Source organism: Anas acuta, chromosome W (genome assembly GCF_963932015.1).
Source record: "Anas acuta chromosome W, bAnaAcu1.1, whole genome shotgun sequence".
NCBI lineage: Eukaryota > Metazoa > Chordata > Aves > Anseriformes > Anatidae > Anas > Anas acuta.
Window position 1 is genome coordinate 11,285,231 of NC_089016.1, and position 15,334 is coordinate 11,300,564.

At 49.4% G+C, this 15,334-nt stretch overlaps 1 protein-coding gene across 1 annotated transcript in view; it reads right to left on the reverse strand.

Annotated features, from left to right (window-relative positions):
* LOC137846905 (uncharacterized) overlaps positions 1-15,334 on the reverse strand; it is a 426,139-nt gene that overhangs the window by 249,791 nt on the left and 161,014 nt on the right. The gene's annotated exons all lie outside the window — the stretch shown is intronic.

Genomic DNA, 15,334 nt, shown 5'->3' on the forward strand with positions numbered 1-15,334 from the left:
TGACGCTGTGATGATGCTGCGATCAAGCTGTAATGACGCTGTGATGATGCTGTGATGACGCTATGATGATGCTGTGTTGACGCTGTGATTATTCTCTGATGACACTATGATGATGCTGTGATGACTTTGTAATGGCAATGTGATGACGCTGTGATAATGCAGATATGATGCTGAGATGGTGCTGTTATGATGCTGTAATGATGCTATGATGATGCTGTGATGATGCTGTTATGACGCTGCGATGATGCTGTGATGACGCTGTGATGATGCTGTTATGATGCTGTGTAGATGCTATAATGATGCTGTGATGACACTGAGATGACGCTGTTATGATGCTGTGATAATGCTGAGATAACGCTCTGATTGTGCTGTTAGGATGCTGTAATGATGCTGTGATTATGGTATGATGATGCCGTGATGACGCTGCGATGACACTGCAAAGACGCTGTGATGATGCTATGATGATGCCGTGATGACGCTGTGATGACACTATGATGATGCAGTTTTGATGCTGTGATGACGCTGTGATGACACTTATTATATTGTGATGACGCTGTGATGACGCAGTGATGATGATGTGATGATGCTGTGATAACGCTATTATGACGCTGTGATGACGTTTTGATGATGTTGTGATGACTCTATGACGATGCTGTGATGACGCTGTTATGACTCTCTGATGATGCTGTTATGACGCTATGATTATGCTGTGATTACGTTGTGATGATGCTCTGATGACCGTGTGATGACGCTGTGATGGTGATGTTATGATGATGCGATGACGCTGTGATGACATTGCGATGATTCTGTGATGACGCTGTGATGATGCTGTGTTGACACTTTGATTATTCTCTGATGACGCTATGATGATGCTGTGATGACTCTGTAATGGCACTGTGATGACGCTGTGATAATGCAGATACGATGCTGAGATGATGCTGTTATGATGCGGTAATGATGCTATGATGATGCTGTGATGACGCTGCGATGATGCTGTGATGACCCTGTGATGACGCTATGATGAAGCCGTGATGATGCTGTGATGACGCTGCGATGATGCTGTGATGACCCTGTGATGACGCTATGATGAAGCCGTGATGATGCTGTGATGACACTACGATTATGCTATGATGACACTGTGATTATGCTTGGATTGGCAGAAGACTCTCTGCGTTCTAAACGACTTGAATTTCTATACCATATTTTCACCTTCTCTATAGGGGCAGCTTGCACTGCTACTGCTCGTTTCTCTGACTTTGTTACAGGGTCTGCCACAGGGGTTGGAATGCCCTCTGCAGGGTCAGCTTGCACTGCTACAGCTCGTTTCTCTGACCCCGTTACAGGGATTGGAATACCCTCTGCAGGGTCAACTTGCACTGCTACAGCTCGTTTCTCTGACACGGCCACAGGAGCTGTAGCGGCTACAGGAGCTGGAGCTGGAGCTGGAGCAGTTGCAGGAGCTGGGACTGGAGCAGCAGTAGGAACTGGAGCTGGAGCGGCTTCAGGAGCTGGAGCTGGAGCAGCTTCAGGAGCTGGGACTGGAGCAGTTGCAGGAACTGGGACTGGAGTAGCGCCGGAGCTGGAACTGGAGCGACTGCAGGAACTGGGACTGGAGCGGCTGCAGGAACTGGAACTGGAGCGGCTGCAGGAGCTGGAGCTGGGGCGGCTGCAGGAACTGGGACTGGAGCGGCTGCAGGAGCTGGAGCTGGAGCGGCTGCAGGAGCTGGAGCTGGAGCGGCTGCAGGAGCTGGAGCTGGGGCGGCTGCAGGAGCTGGATCTGGAGCGGCTGCAGGAGCTGGATCTGGAGCGGCTGCAGGAACCGGATCTGGAGTGGCTGCAGGAACCGGATCTGGAGCGGCTGCCGAGTCCACCGTAGGGGTCACAGTGGCCGTTGGATCTGTCACAGGGCTTGGAGTGGCCGCAGGGTCTGTCACTAAGTTGATAGCAGTATCAATGGCAGCTCGATAGGCATGAGCCAGGCCCCAGCACGTTACAATGATTTGTGTTACTTTAGAACTGCCAGAATCATGACACCTTTTTTTCAAGCATTCTGCCAGTTTTTGAGGATTTTGCCATTGTTCAGGGGTGAATTTCCAACACACTGGGGGTGCCAACTGCTCTAGATGCCTGCCCATATCCACCCATACTCCCTGCCACCCACAACTATCCTGCCTCCGGGCAGATCTCCGGATGAGCTTCCATTGCTGTAACCATCCCCACAGGGCATTTGCTACCATCCATGAATCGGTGTAGAGATAGAGAACTGGCCATTTTTCTCGTTCAGCAATGTCTAAAGCCAGCTGAATGGCTTTCACTTCTGCAAACTGACTCGATTCACCTTCTCCCTCAGCAGCTTCTGCAACTCGTCGCGTAGGACTCCATACAGCAGCCTTCCATCTCCGATGCTTCCCCACAATACGACAGGACCCATCAGTGAACAGGGCATATTTCTTTTCATTCTCTGACAACTGGTTGTACAGTGGGGCTTCTTCAGCACGACCCACCTCCTCCTCTGATGATATCCCAAAGTATTTGCCTTCTGGCCAGTCCATGATCACTTCCAATATTCCTGGGCGACTGGGGTTTCCTATTCGAGCCCGCTGAGTAATCAGTGCAACCCACTTGCTCCATGTAGCATCAGTTGCATGATGCGTAGAGGGGACCCTTCCCTTGAACATCCAGCCTAGTACCGGCAATCGGGGTGCTAGGAGGAGCTGCGCTTCAGTACCGACCACCTCCGAAGCAGATCGAACTCCTTCATATGCTGCCAATATCTCCTTTTCAGTTGGAGTATAGCGGGCCTCAGATCCTCTGTATCCCCGACTCCAAAACCCCAGGGGCCGACCTCGAGTTTCCCCAGGTTCTTTCTGCCAGAGGCTCCAGGTGGGGCCGTTCTCCCCGGCTGCAGTGTAGAGCACATTCTTTACATCTGGTCCTGTTCGAACTGGCCCAAGGGCTACTGCATGGACTATTTCCTGCTTGATTTGTTCAAAGGCTTGTCGTTGTTCAGGGCCCCATTCAAACTCATTCTTCTTACGGGTTACTTGGTAGAGCGGGTTTACAATCAGACTGTAATTTGGGATGTGCATTCTCCAAAACCCCACAACACCTAGGAAAGTCTGTGTTTCTTTTTTGTTAGTTGGTGGAGACATAGCTGTTATTTTGTTGATCACATCCATTGGGATTTGACGACGTCCATCTTGCCATTTTATTCCTAAAAACTGGATCTCTCGTGCAGGTCCTTTGACTTTATTCTGTTTTATGGCAAAACCGGCTTTCAGAAGGATTTGGACTATTTTCTTCCCTTTCTCGAAAACTTCCTCTGCTGTGTCACCCCACACAATAATGTCATCGATGTACTGCAGGTGTTCAGGAGCTTCCCCCTGCTCTAGCGCAGACTGGATCAGCCCATGGCAAATGGTAGGGCTGTGTTTCCACCCCTGGGGCTGCCTATTCCAAGTATATTGGACTCCCCTCCAAGTGAAGGCAAATTGTGGCCTGCACTCTGCTGCTAGAGGGATGGAGAAAAATGCATTAGCGATATCAATTGTGGCGTACCACTTGGCTGCCCTCGATTCAAGTTCATACTGAAGTTCCAGCATGTCCGGCACTGCAGCACTCAGTGGTGGCGTGACTTCGTTCAGGCCACGATAGTCCACTGTTAGTCTCCACTCGCCATTAGACTTTCGCACTGGCCATATGGGGCTATTGAAAGGTGAATGGGTCTTGCTGATCACTCCTTGGCTCTCCAATTGACGAATTAGCTTATGGATGGGAATCAGGGAGTCTCGGTTAGTGCGATATTGCCGCCGGTGCACAGTTGTGGTAGCGATTGGCACTTGCTGTTCTTCGACCCTCAGCAACCCCACAACAGAGGGGTCCTCTGAGAGACCAGGCAAGGTAGATAATTGTTTAATGCCCTCTGTCTCTAAGGCAGCTATACCAAAAGCCCACCGGAACCCTTTTGGGTCCTTGCAATATCCTCTTCTAAGATAGTCTATGCCAAGGATACATGGAGCATCCGGGCCAGTCACAATGCGGTGCTTTTCCCACTCATTCCCAGTCAGACTCACTTCAGCCTCCAATACAGTCAACTGCTGAGATCCTCCTGTCACTCCACAAATATAGATGGGCTCTGGTCCTTTATAGCTCGATGGCATTATAGTACATTGTGCACCGGTGTCTACTAAAGCCTTATACTTCTGTGCGCGTGATGTGCCAGGCCATCGAATCCACACAGTCCAATAAACTCGATTGTCCCTTTCCTCCCCCTGGCTGGAGGCAGGGCCCCCCTAATCCTGGTCAGAATCTTCTTCGTTTCTGTGTTTGAAGGATTGTCTGCTGGAAGTTGGAGCAGCAAACTTTTCGGAGAATCCTTTTTTCCTGATTGTTTTCTTTTGCAACTCACGTACCCGTGCCTCTAGGGTCGCGGTAGATTTTCCATCCCATTTTCTCATGTCCTCTCCATGGTCTCGTAAGTAAAACCACAGGGTGGCACGGGGTGAGTACCCACCATATCGTCTTCCTTGTGTGGGTGAACACCTACCCCTGACAGCTGAGACACTGCTTTGTACAGGTGCGGAGGAGAATAATCTCTCTTCAAGTTGGTGAACCTTTTCAGAAAGTTTCTCCCAAGTGTTCTCTTTTGGTCGGTGGGCACTGGTTGGTTCAGGTGGGGAGGACAATAGGTATAATTGCTAATAGTTTCCAAGATACAGTTTCCAAAGTACAGAGTCGACGATGTTACTGAATACAAATAACAAGTTAGAGTCATGACCACATATTTCATCGTCTCATAAGCCATTGCTACAACACACAGCACCATAATGATCTGAAACCAGGGCCCGGAGAGGATAAACAACACGACAGAGAGCAAATACGGAAAATAATGTACTATAATACTCAATTTGGAAAACAGGCGCAGCAGAGTTGAGATTAAAGCAATCAGCATCATGACAAGTGACTATTAAGCAGGTCTAATCCTTACACCAATTTTAGTTTAACACACTCTGGTCAGATCTGCCGTTATCTCAACCTTTCGAGCCCCACGTTGGGCGCCAAAAAGACTGTCGTGGTTTAACCCGGCCGGCAGCTAAACACCACACAGCCATTCGCTCACCCTCCCCCCTCCCTCTCTGGGACGGGGGAGAGAAATGGAAAGTGAAGCCCGTGAGTTGAGATAAAGACAGTTTAATAAGACAGGAAAATAATAATAACAAAATAATAATAAAATAATAACAATAATAATACAATGGTGATAATAGGAAAGTAACAATAGTATGTACAAACAAGTGATGCACAATGCAATTGCTCACCACCCGCTGACCGATGCCCAGCCTAACCCCGAGCAGTCCGGCCCCCTCCCCCCAGCTAGCCACCCCTATATATTGTTTAGCATGACGTCAGATGGGATGGAATACCCCTTTGGCTAGTTTGGGTCACCTGTCCTGGGTCTGTCCCCTCCCAGCTCTTACTGCACCCCCAGCCTGCCCGTTGGCAGGACAGAGCAAAAGGCTGAGATGTCCTTGGCTTAGTATAAGCACTGCTCTGCAACAATTAAAGCATCGGGGTGTTATCAGCACTCTTCTCATCCTAAGCCAAAACACAGCATTCCACCAGCTACTAGGAAGAAAATTAATTCTGTGCTAACTGAAACCAGGACATGTGATGACACTGAGATGATGCTGTTATGATGCTGTGATAATGCTGTGATAACGCTCTGATTGTGCTGTTAGGATGCTGTAATGGTGCTGTGATGACGGTATGATGATGCTGTTATGACGCTGCGATGACACTGCAAAGACGCTGTGATGATGCTATGATGATGCCGTGATGACGCTGTTATGATGCTGTGATGATGCTCGTGTGACGCTGTGATGATGCTGTGATGACACTGATTATACTGTGATGACGCTGTGATGAAGCTGCGATGACGCTGCGATGACACATTGATGATGCTTTGATTACTCTGTGATGCCATTGTGATGACGCTGCTAAGACGCTCTGATGATGCTGTGATGATGCTTTGATGACACTGTTATGTATCTGCGATGACGCAGCAAGGAAGCCGCAATGAAATAATGAGGACACTGTGATGACACTGTGATGATGCTGCGATCACGCTGTGATGACGCCATGATGATGCTATGATGATGCTGTGATGCTGCTGCGATGACGCTGTGATTACGCTGTTATGATGCTGTGATTATGCTGTGATGACTCTCTGATTGTGCTGTTAGGACGCTGTAATGATACTGAGATGACACTATGATGATGCTATGATGACACTATGACGATGCTGTTATGATGCTATGATTACACTGTGATGATGCTGTCATGACGCTGTTATGGTTCTGCGATGCCGCTGTGATGATGCTGTGATTATACTGTGATGACGCTGTTATGCCGCTGTGAGGATGCTGTGGTGACACTAATATAATGCTGTGATGACGCTGGGACGATGCTGTAATGATGCTGTGATGACACTATGATGATGCTGTTATGATGCTGCGATTACGCTGCGATGACGCTGTGATGACGCTGTGATGCCTCTGTGATGACGCTGAGATGACGCTCTGATAATACTGTGATGATGCTCTTGTGACGCTGTGATGATGATGTGATGACACTGATGATGCTGTGTTGATGCTGTGATGACGCTGTGATGATGCTCTTATGATGCTTTGATGACGCTGTGATGACGCTGTGATTATGCTTTGATGATACTCTTACGACTCTGCAATGACGCTGTGATAATGCTGTGATTATTCTGTGTAGAATCTCTAATGACGCTATGATGATGATGTGATGCCGCTGTGATGCCGCTGTGATGCCGCTGTGATGCCGCTGTTATGATGCTGTGATGACGCTATGATGACGCTGTGATGATTCTGTTATGACACTGTGATGATGCTATAATGACGCTGTGATTACATTGTGATGACGCTATGATGATGCTGTGTTGACACTGTGATTATTCTCTGATGACGCTATGATGACGCTGTGATGACTCTGTAATGGCACTGTGATGACGCTGTGATAATGCAGATATGATGCTGAGATGGTGCTGTTATGATGCTGTAATGATGCTATGATGATGCTGTGATTATGCTGTGATGACGCTGCGATGCTGCTGTGATGACGCTGTGATGACGCTGTTATGATGCTGTGTTGATGCTATAATGATGCTGTGATGACGCTGTGATGATGCTTTGATAACGCTGTGATGATGCTGTGATGACTCTATGACGATGCTGTGCTGGCACTGTGATGATTCTGTGCTTCCGCTGTGATGACGCTGTTATGACGCTGTGTTGATGCTGTGATGATGCTGTGATGACGCTGTGATGATTCTGTGATGATGCTGTGATGACACTGTGATGATGCTGTGATGATGCTATGACGATGCTGTGCTGACACTGTGATGATGCTGTGCTGACACTGTGATGATGCTGTGCTTCCGCTCTGATGACGCTCTGATGACGCTGTGATGACGCTGTTATGATGCTGTTATGATGCTCTGATGATGCCGTGATGACGCTATGATTATGCTGTGATTACGCTGTGATGATGCTCTGATGACCGTGTGATGACGCTGTTATGATGCTGTTATGATGCTCTGATGATGCCGTGATGACGCTATGATTATGCTGTGATTACGCTGTGATGATGCTCTGATGACCGTGTGATGACGCTGTGATGATGCTGTTATGATGATGCGATGATGCTTTGATGACATTGCGATGATTCTGTGATGATGCTGTGATGATGCTCTTCTGACGCTACGATGATGCTGTGATGACTCTATGATGATGTTCTGATGACGCTGTGATGATGCTGTTCTGACGCTGTGATGATCCTGTAATGACGTTGCAATGACGCTGTGATTACGCTGTGATGATGCTGCGATCAAGCTGTGATGACGCTGTTATGATGCATTGTTGATGCTATAATGATGCCGTGATGACGCTGTGATGACACTGTGATGATGCTATGATGATGCCGTGATGATTCTGTGATGATGCTATGATGATGCTGTGATGACACAATGATGATGCTGTGATGATGGTATGATGATGCTCTTGTGACGCTGTGATGATACTGTGATGACGCTGTGATGACCCTGTGATGATGCTGTGATGACGCTATGATAATGCGGTGATGATGCTGGGATGACGCTGTAATGATGCTGTGATGACGCTATAATTATGCTGTTATGATTCTGTGATGACACTATGATGATGCTGTGATGATGGTCTGATGATACTCTTGTGACTCTGTGATGATGCTGTGATAACACTATGATGACGTTATGATGATGCTGGTATTACGCCTCAATAATGCTGCTATTACTGCGATGACGCTGTGATGATTCTGTGATGATCCTGTGATTATTCTGTGATTAGGCTCTGATGACGCTGTGATGATGCTGTGTTGATGCTGTGATTACGCTGTGATGATGCTCTGATGATGCTTTGATGACGCTGTGATGACGCTGTGATGACACTGTGATGATGCTATGATGATGCCGTGATGATTCTGTGATGATGCTATGATGATGCTGTGATGACACAATGATGATGCTGTGATGATGGTATGATGATGCTCTTGTGACGCTGTGATGATACTGTGATGACGCTGTGATGACCCTGTGATGATGCTGTGATGACGCTATGATAATGCGGTGATGATGCTGGGATGACGCTGTGATGATGCTGTGATGACGCTATAATTATGCTGTTATGATTCTGTGATGACACTATGATGATGCTGTGATGATGGTCTGATGATACTCTTGTGACTCTGTGATGATGCTGTGATAACACTATGATGACGTTATGATGATGCTGGTATTACGCCTCAATAATGCTGCTATTACTGCGATGACGCTGTGATGATTCTGTGATGATCCTGTGATTATTCTGTGATTAGGCTCTGATGACGCTGTGATGATGCTGTGTTGATGCTGTGATTACGCTGTGATGATGCTCTGATGATGCTTTGATGACGCTGTGATGACGCTGTGATGACGCTGTGATTATTCTGTGTAGATGCTCTAATGACGCTGTGATGAAGCTGTGATGACGCTGCGATTACACTGTGATGATGCTTTGATTACTCTGTGATGCCGTTGTGATGACGCTGCTAAGACGCTCTGATGATGCTGTGATTACGTTGTGATGATGCTCTGATGACCGTGTGATGACGCTGTGATGATGCTGTTATGATGCTGTGATGATGCTGTTATGATGCTACGATGATGCTGTGATGATGTTCTGATGACGCTGTGATGATGCTGTTCTGACGCTGTGATGACACTGTAATGATGCTCCGATCAAGCTGTAATGACGCTGTGATGATGCTGTGATTACGCTGAGATGGTGCTGTTATGACGCTGTAATTTTGCTATGATGACGCTATGATAATAGCGTCCCAACCTGGTATGCCCCTCTGATTATTATCCTCTTCTGATAGTCCAGGCGGGCAGTGACGACACTGAAGACAGAAGCCTGAAGGCTATCAAAAGAGACTTTAGGGGGCTGGGACGGTTAGTGGACGGAGCGGGAGTGCAGGTGGTGTTTTCGTCCATCCCTACGTTGACAGGGAGGGGTACGGAGAGGACAAGGAAAGCCCACCTGTTAAACACGTGGCTCCGGGGCTGGTGCCTACGCAGAAATCTTGGGTTTTTCGACCATGGGGCAGTTTACTCAGCACCTGGTCTGATGGCCGTAGACGGGTCCCTATCCTTTAGGGGAAAAAGGATCCTTGGCCAGGAGCTGGCAGGACTCATTGATAGGGCTTTAAACTAGGTAAGAAGGGGGATGGGGCTGAAGCAAGGATTGTTGGGGCTGTGCCAGGGGGAGCAATGGCAAGGCCAGAGGATAAGGTAAAGGCCCAGCTGAAGTGCATCTACACCAATGCATGCAGCATGGGTAACAAACAGGAGGAGCTGGAAGCCATCGTGCAGCAGGCAGGCTACAACTTGGTTGCCATCACGGAAACGTGGTGGGACCAGTCTCATGACTGGAGTGCTGCGATGCCTGGCTATAGGCTCTTCAGAAGGGACAGGCAGCACAGAAGGGGTGGCGGTGTGGCTCTCTATATTAGAGAGTCTTTCAATGTTGTAGAACTCGAGGCTAGGAATGACAAGATCGAGTCCCTTTGGGTTAGGATCGGCAGGGACAACAAGGCTAGTGTCCTGGTCGGGGTCTGCTATAGACCGCCGAACCAGGATGAGGAGATGGATGAGGAGTTCTACAGGCAGCTGACAGAAGTTGCGAAATCTAAAGCGCTTGTACTTGTGGGGGATTTCAATTTCCCTGACATATCCTGGAAGCACAACACAGCCCAGAGAAAGCAGTCTAGGAGGTTTCTGGAGAAAGTGGAAGATAGCTTCCTGACGCAGCTGATTAGTGAACCAACCAGGGGTGGTGCCCTGCTAGACCTTCTCTTCACAAACAGAGAAGGACTGGTGGAGGATGTGATTGTCGGGAGCTGTCTTGGGCAGAGTGACCACGAAATGGTGGAGTTCACTATTCTTGGCAGGGCCAGGAAGGGAACCAGTAAAACCACTGTATTGGACTTTCGGAGGGCTGACTTTGGGCTGCTCAGGACATTAGTTGGTGGAATCCCTTGGGAGGCGGTTCTGAAGGGCAGAGGGGTCCAGGAAGGCTGGGCGCTCTTCAAGAGGGAAATCCTAATGGCGCAGGAGCGGTCTGTTCCCATGTGCCCAAAGATGAGCCAGCGGGGAAGAAGACCAGCCTGGCTCAACAGAGAACTGTGGCTTGAGCTTAGGAGAAAAAAGAGGGTTTATAATCTTTGGAAAATTGGGCAGGCCACTAGGGAGGACTATAAGGATGTAGCGAGGCTGTGCAGGGACAAAATTAGGAAGGCCAAAGCTCATCTGGAGCTCAATCAGGCTACTGCCGTTAAAGATAACAAAAAACGTTTTTATAAATACATCAACACAAAAAGGAGGACTAGGGAGAATCTCCATCCTTTACTGGATGCGGGGGGAAACTTAGTTACAAGAGATGAGGAAAAGGCGGAGGTGCTCAATGCCTTCTTTGCCTCAGTCTTTAGCGGCAATACCGGTTGTTCTCTGGATACCCAGTACCCTGAGCTGGTGGAAGGGGATGGGGAGCAGAATGTGGCCCTCACCATCCACAAAGAACTGGTTGGTGACCTGCTACGGCACTTGGATGTGCACAAGTCGATGGGGCCGGATGGGATCCACCCAAGGGTACTGAGAGAACTGGCAGAGGAGCTGGCCAAGCCCCTATCCATCATTTATCAGCAGTCCTGGCTATCGGGGGAGGTCCCAACTGACTGGCGGCTAGCAAATGTGACGCCCATCTACAAGAAGGGCCGGAGGGCTGACCCGGGGAACTACAGGCCGGTCAGTTTGACCTCAGTACCAGGGAAGCTCATGGAGCAGATCCTCTTGGGAGTCATCATGCGGCACTTGAAGGGCAAGCAGGCGATCAGGCCCAGTCAGCATGGGTTTATGGAAGGCAGGTCCTGCTTGACGAACCTGACCTCCTTCTATGACAAAGTGACGCGCTGGGTGGACGAGGGAAAGGCTGTGGATGTGGTCTACCTTGACTTCAGCAAGGCTTTTGACACCGTCTCCCACAGCATTCTCCTCAACAAACTGGCTGCTCTTGACTTGGACTGGCGCACGCTTCGTTGGGTTAGAAACTGGCTGGATAGCCGGGCCCAAAGAGTTGTGGTAAATGGAGTCAAGTCCAGTTGGAGGCCAGTCACTAGTGGCGTCCCCCAGGGCTCGGTGCTGGGGCCAGTCCTCTTTAACATCTTCATCAATGATCTGGACGAGGGCATTGAGTGCACCCTCAGTAAGTTTGAAGATGACACCAAGTTAGGTGTGTGTGTCGATCTGCTCGAGGGTAGGAAGGCTCTGCAGGAGGATCTGGATAGGCTGCACCGATGGGCTGAGGTCAACTGCATGAAGTTCAACAAGGCCAAGTGCCGGGTCCTGCACCTGGGGCGCAATAACCCCAAGCAGAGCTACAGGCTGGGAGACGAGTGGTTGGAGAGCTGCCAGGCAGAGAAGGACCTGGGAGTGATGGTGGATAGTCGGCTGAATATGAGCCAGCAGTGTGCTCAGGTGGCCAAGAAGGCCAACGGCATCCTGGCTTGTATCAAAAACAGTGTGACCAGCAGGGCTAGGGAGGTGATTGTCCCCCTGTACTCGGCTCTGGTGAGGCCGCACCTCGAGTACTGTGTTCAGTTTTGGGCCCCTCGCTACAAGAAGGACATCGAGGTGCTAGAGCGGGTCCAAAGAAGGGCGACGAAGCTGGTGAGGGGCCTGGAGAACATGTCCTATGAGGAGCGGCTGAAGGAGCTGGGCTTGTTCAGCCTGGAGAAGAGGAGGCTCAGGGGCGACCTTATTGCTCTCTACAGATACCTTAAAGTAGGCTGTAGCGAGGTGGGGGTTGGCCTGTTCTCCCATGTGCCTGGTGACAGGACGAGGGGGAATGGGCTAAAGTTGCGCCAGGGGAGTTTTAGGTTAGATGTTAGGAAGAATTTCGTTACTGAAAGGGTTGTTAGACACTGGAACAGGCTGCCCAGGGAGGTGGTGGAGTCACCATCCCTGGAAGTCTTCAAAAGACGTTTAGATGTAGAGCTTAGGGATATGGTTTAGTGGGGACTGTTAGTGTTAGGTTAGAGGTTGGACTCGATGATCTTGAGGTCTCTTCCAACCTAGTGATTCTGTGATTCTGTGAAAAGATTGTAACCTGAGCATGACATAAATGGTATGGAATAAGGGGTGGATAGATGTCCTGGTTTCAGTTAGAACAGAATTAATTTTCTTCCTAGTAGCTGGTGGAATGCTGTGTTTTGGCTTAGGATGAGAAGAGTGCTGATAACACCCCGATGTTTTCATTGTTGCAGAGCAGTGCTTATACCAAGCCAAGGACATCTCAGCTTCTTGCTCTGTCCTGCCAACGGGCAGGCTGGGGGTGCAGTAAGAGCTGGGAAGGGACAGACCCAGGACAGGTGACCCAAACTAGCCAAAGGGGTATTCCATACCATCTGACGTCATGCTAAACAATACATAGGGGTGGCTAGCCGGGGGAGGGGGGCTGGACTGCTCGGGGTTACGTTGAGCATCGGTCAGCGGCTGGTGAGCAATTCCATTGTGCATCACGTGTTTGTACACATTATTAGTAGTAGTACTATTATAATCATTGTATTATTATTATTATTATTGTTATTATTATTTTCCTGTCTTATTAAACTGTCTTTATCTCAACTCACGGGCTTCACTTTCCATTTCTCTCCCCCGTCCCAGAGAGGGAGGGGGGAGGGTGAGCGAATGGCTGTGTGGTGTTTAGCTGCCGGCTGGGTTACACCACGACACAGTGGCAGGGACTGTGAGGCTACTTGTGCCTCTGCAGTTGATAGGGCAGCTGCAGGAAGGTGTCACAGAAAGGGACTGTGAGGTCACTTGTGTCTGGAGGTGGCAGGTCACCCTTGCCTTCTCCCTGGGAGCTGCACTTTTGGGCTGACATCTGGCAGTGGCCCTGCTAGGCCAGCAGAAGGCACCTGCTTGGCATGCTGACTGGGGGATCCCCTCTGCCTACACACCCAGGAGGACCCAGACAGAAAGAATGCCCCAGGATGGGTTGTCCTGTCCATTGTGCCTGAGTCCATGACTGCACAGCAGCAGGCACAAGGCTTGGCTGTGTCTCCACAAGAAGCTTCAAGGCCAGCAGCAGGCCCCTGGCTTGGACGCTGCTGCTGAGGTGACTTGTGTCTGCTTGGCTGAGAGGCCGCAAGGAGCCTGCTGGGTTGGGATGCCTACTTCAGGAGTGGTTTCCTCCCTGATGGAGTTTACTTTGGTAGTAGGAAAGAGGAGGAGAGAAAAAACTGCCACAAAGTGCACCATGGATGGTTGGCACTGGCTACAAGGAAGAAGAAATATCCAGGGGAACAACTGGTCTTGCTGCTAGAGTCTGAGGCAAAGAAGGCATTAAGTACCTCAGCCTTTACCTTATCTCTAGATCATTACCAGATTTCCCCCATGTCCAATGAAGGATGATGATTCTCCTCAATACTCCTTTATTTAAAATATTTCTGTAAGAAGTCTTTATTGTCTTTGAGAGTCATAGACAGATGGAGCTGCAGCTGGGCTTTGGCCCTTCTAATTTTGACCTGCACAGCCATATAACATTCAGGACCCAGCTCCAGACAAACTGACAGCATACATGAGAATGAAGAACAGAAAAAGTAGAATCTGGAAGCCTTCCACCCACTGTTTTTCTGTGACTCTGTGTTGCAGTTCCATTCAATTGTTACTCCTGTATTATCCAAACGTTCCCGCAGCTCGTAATGCTACTATCTTGTCAGAGATAACAGAGTCACACAAAGGATGAAGCATCTGCCTGCAGACATGAACGGTTAACAGAAAGGAGAATCAGTGTGGGGGAATGTTGAGAAACTGCAGGATTATGCCTAAAGAATGTTCTTGATGTTTACAAGGAGAAGGACCCAGTCTTGCACCAGAGGAAGAGTAACCCCACGCATAAGGGCAAACTGGGATCCTGCTGAGTGAGCAGTGGTGAGGTGGAGGAGGGCCTGGGCACCACGAGGGATGCCATATGAGCAGTGGTGCCTGCTCACCAGGAATCAGGCCAGCTTCCTATAGAGCTGCCTTACGAGGAGCATGGCCACCAAGAAGATTAGTTATCACTCAGCTCAGATCCCCTAAGACACCACACGAACAAGTGCCAACAACAAGCCAGTAAAGAGGTGCAGCTCTGGGAGTCACTAGGACATCCTCATGTGGAGAGGAACAATGAGAATGGCAATGATAATGGCTCAAAGTCCCAACAGGACCCAGGTCTATGGCTATGGCTGTTGTCTCTGTCACTGAGGCCTATGAGGAGACAGCTTCACATTAAAGCACCAGGGCCTCATTGCCTCCTCGCCCCCACCCATGAACCAGGCAGGGGTCGTACCATTCTCCTGCACTTGGCCATGCACATCCCCATCTCCTACTGCCCCATGAAGAGCCCTGAGAAGGGTGTGGAAGAAAAGGATCACCCTTCCCAGGGGCTGGAGGTCAAGGCCTGGCCTTTGTGCTTGGTGACACACATCCAGTTTTCCTCCACATCAATGTCATCTTCACATTGCCTTTGTCTCCTTGTCCTCACTGCCTCCAGGGTTCTGCTCTAACGAGCTCCAAGGGAGGCTGTGTCAGTGCTGGCCCTCAGGGGGACACTGCAGGAAACTTGCCTCTGACTTGCACTTCTGGAGAGATGTCTTCAATTGTCTCTGAGTGCCTGAGGTTTGTGGGCTCATCAGCAAA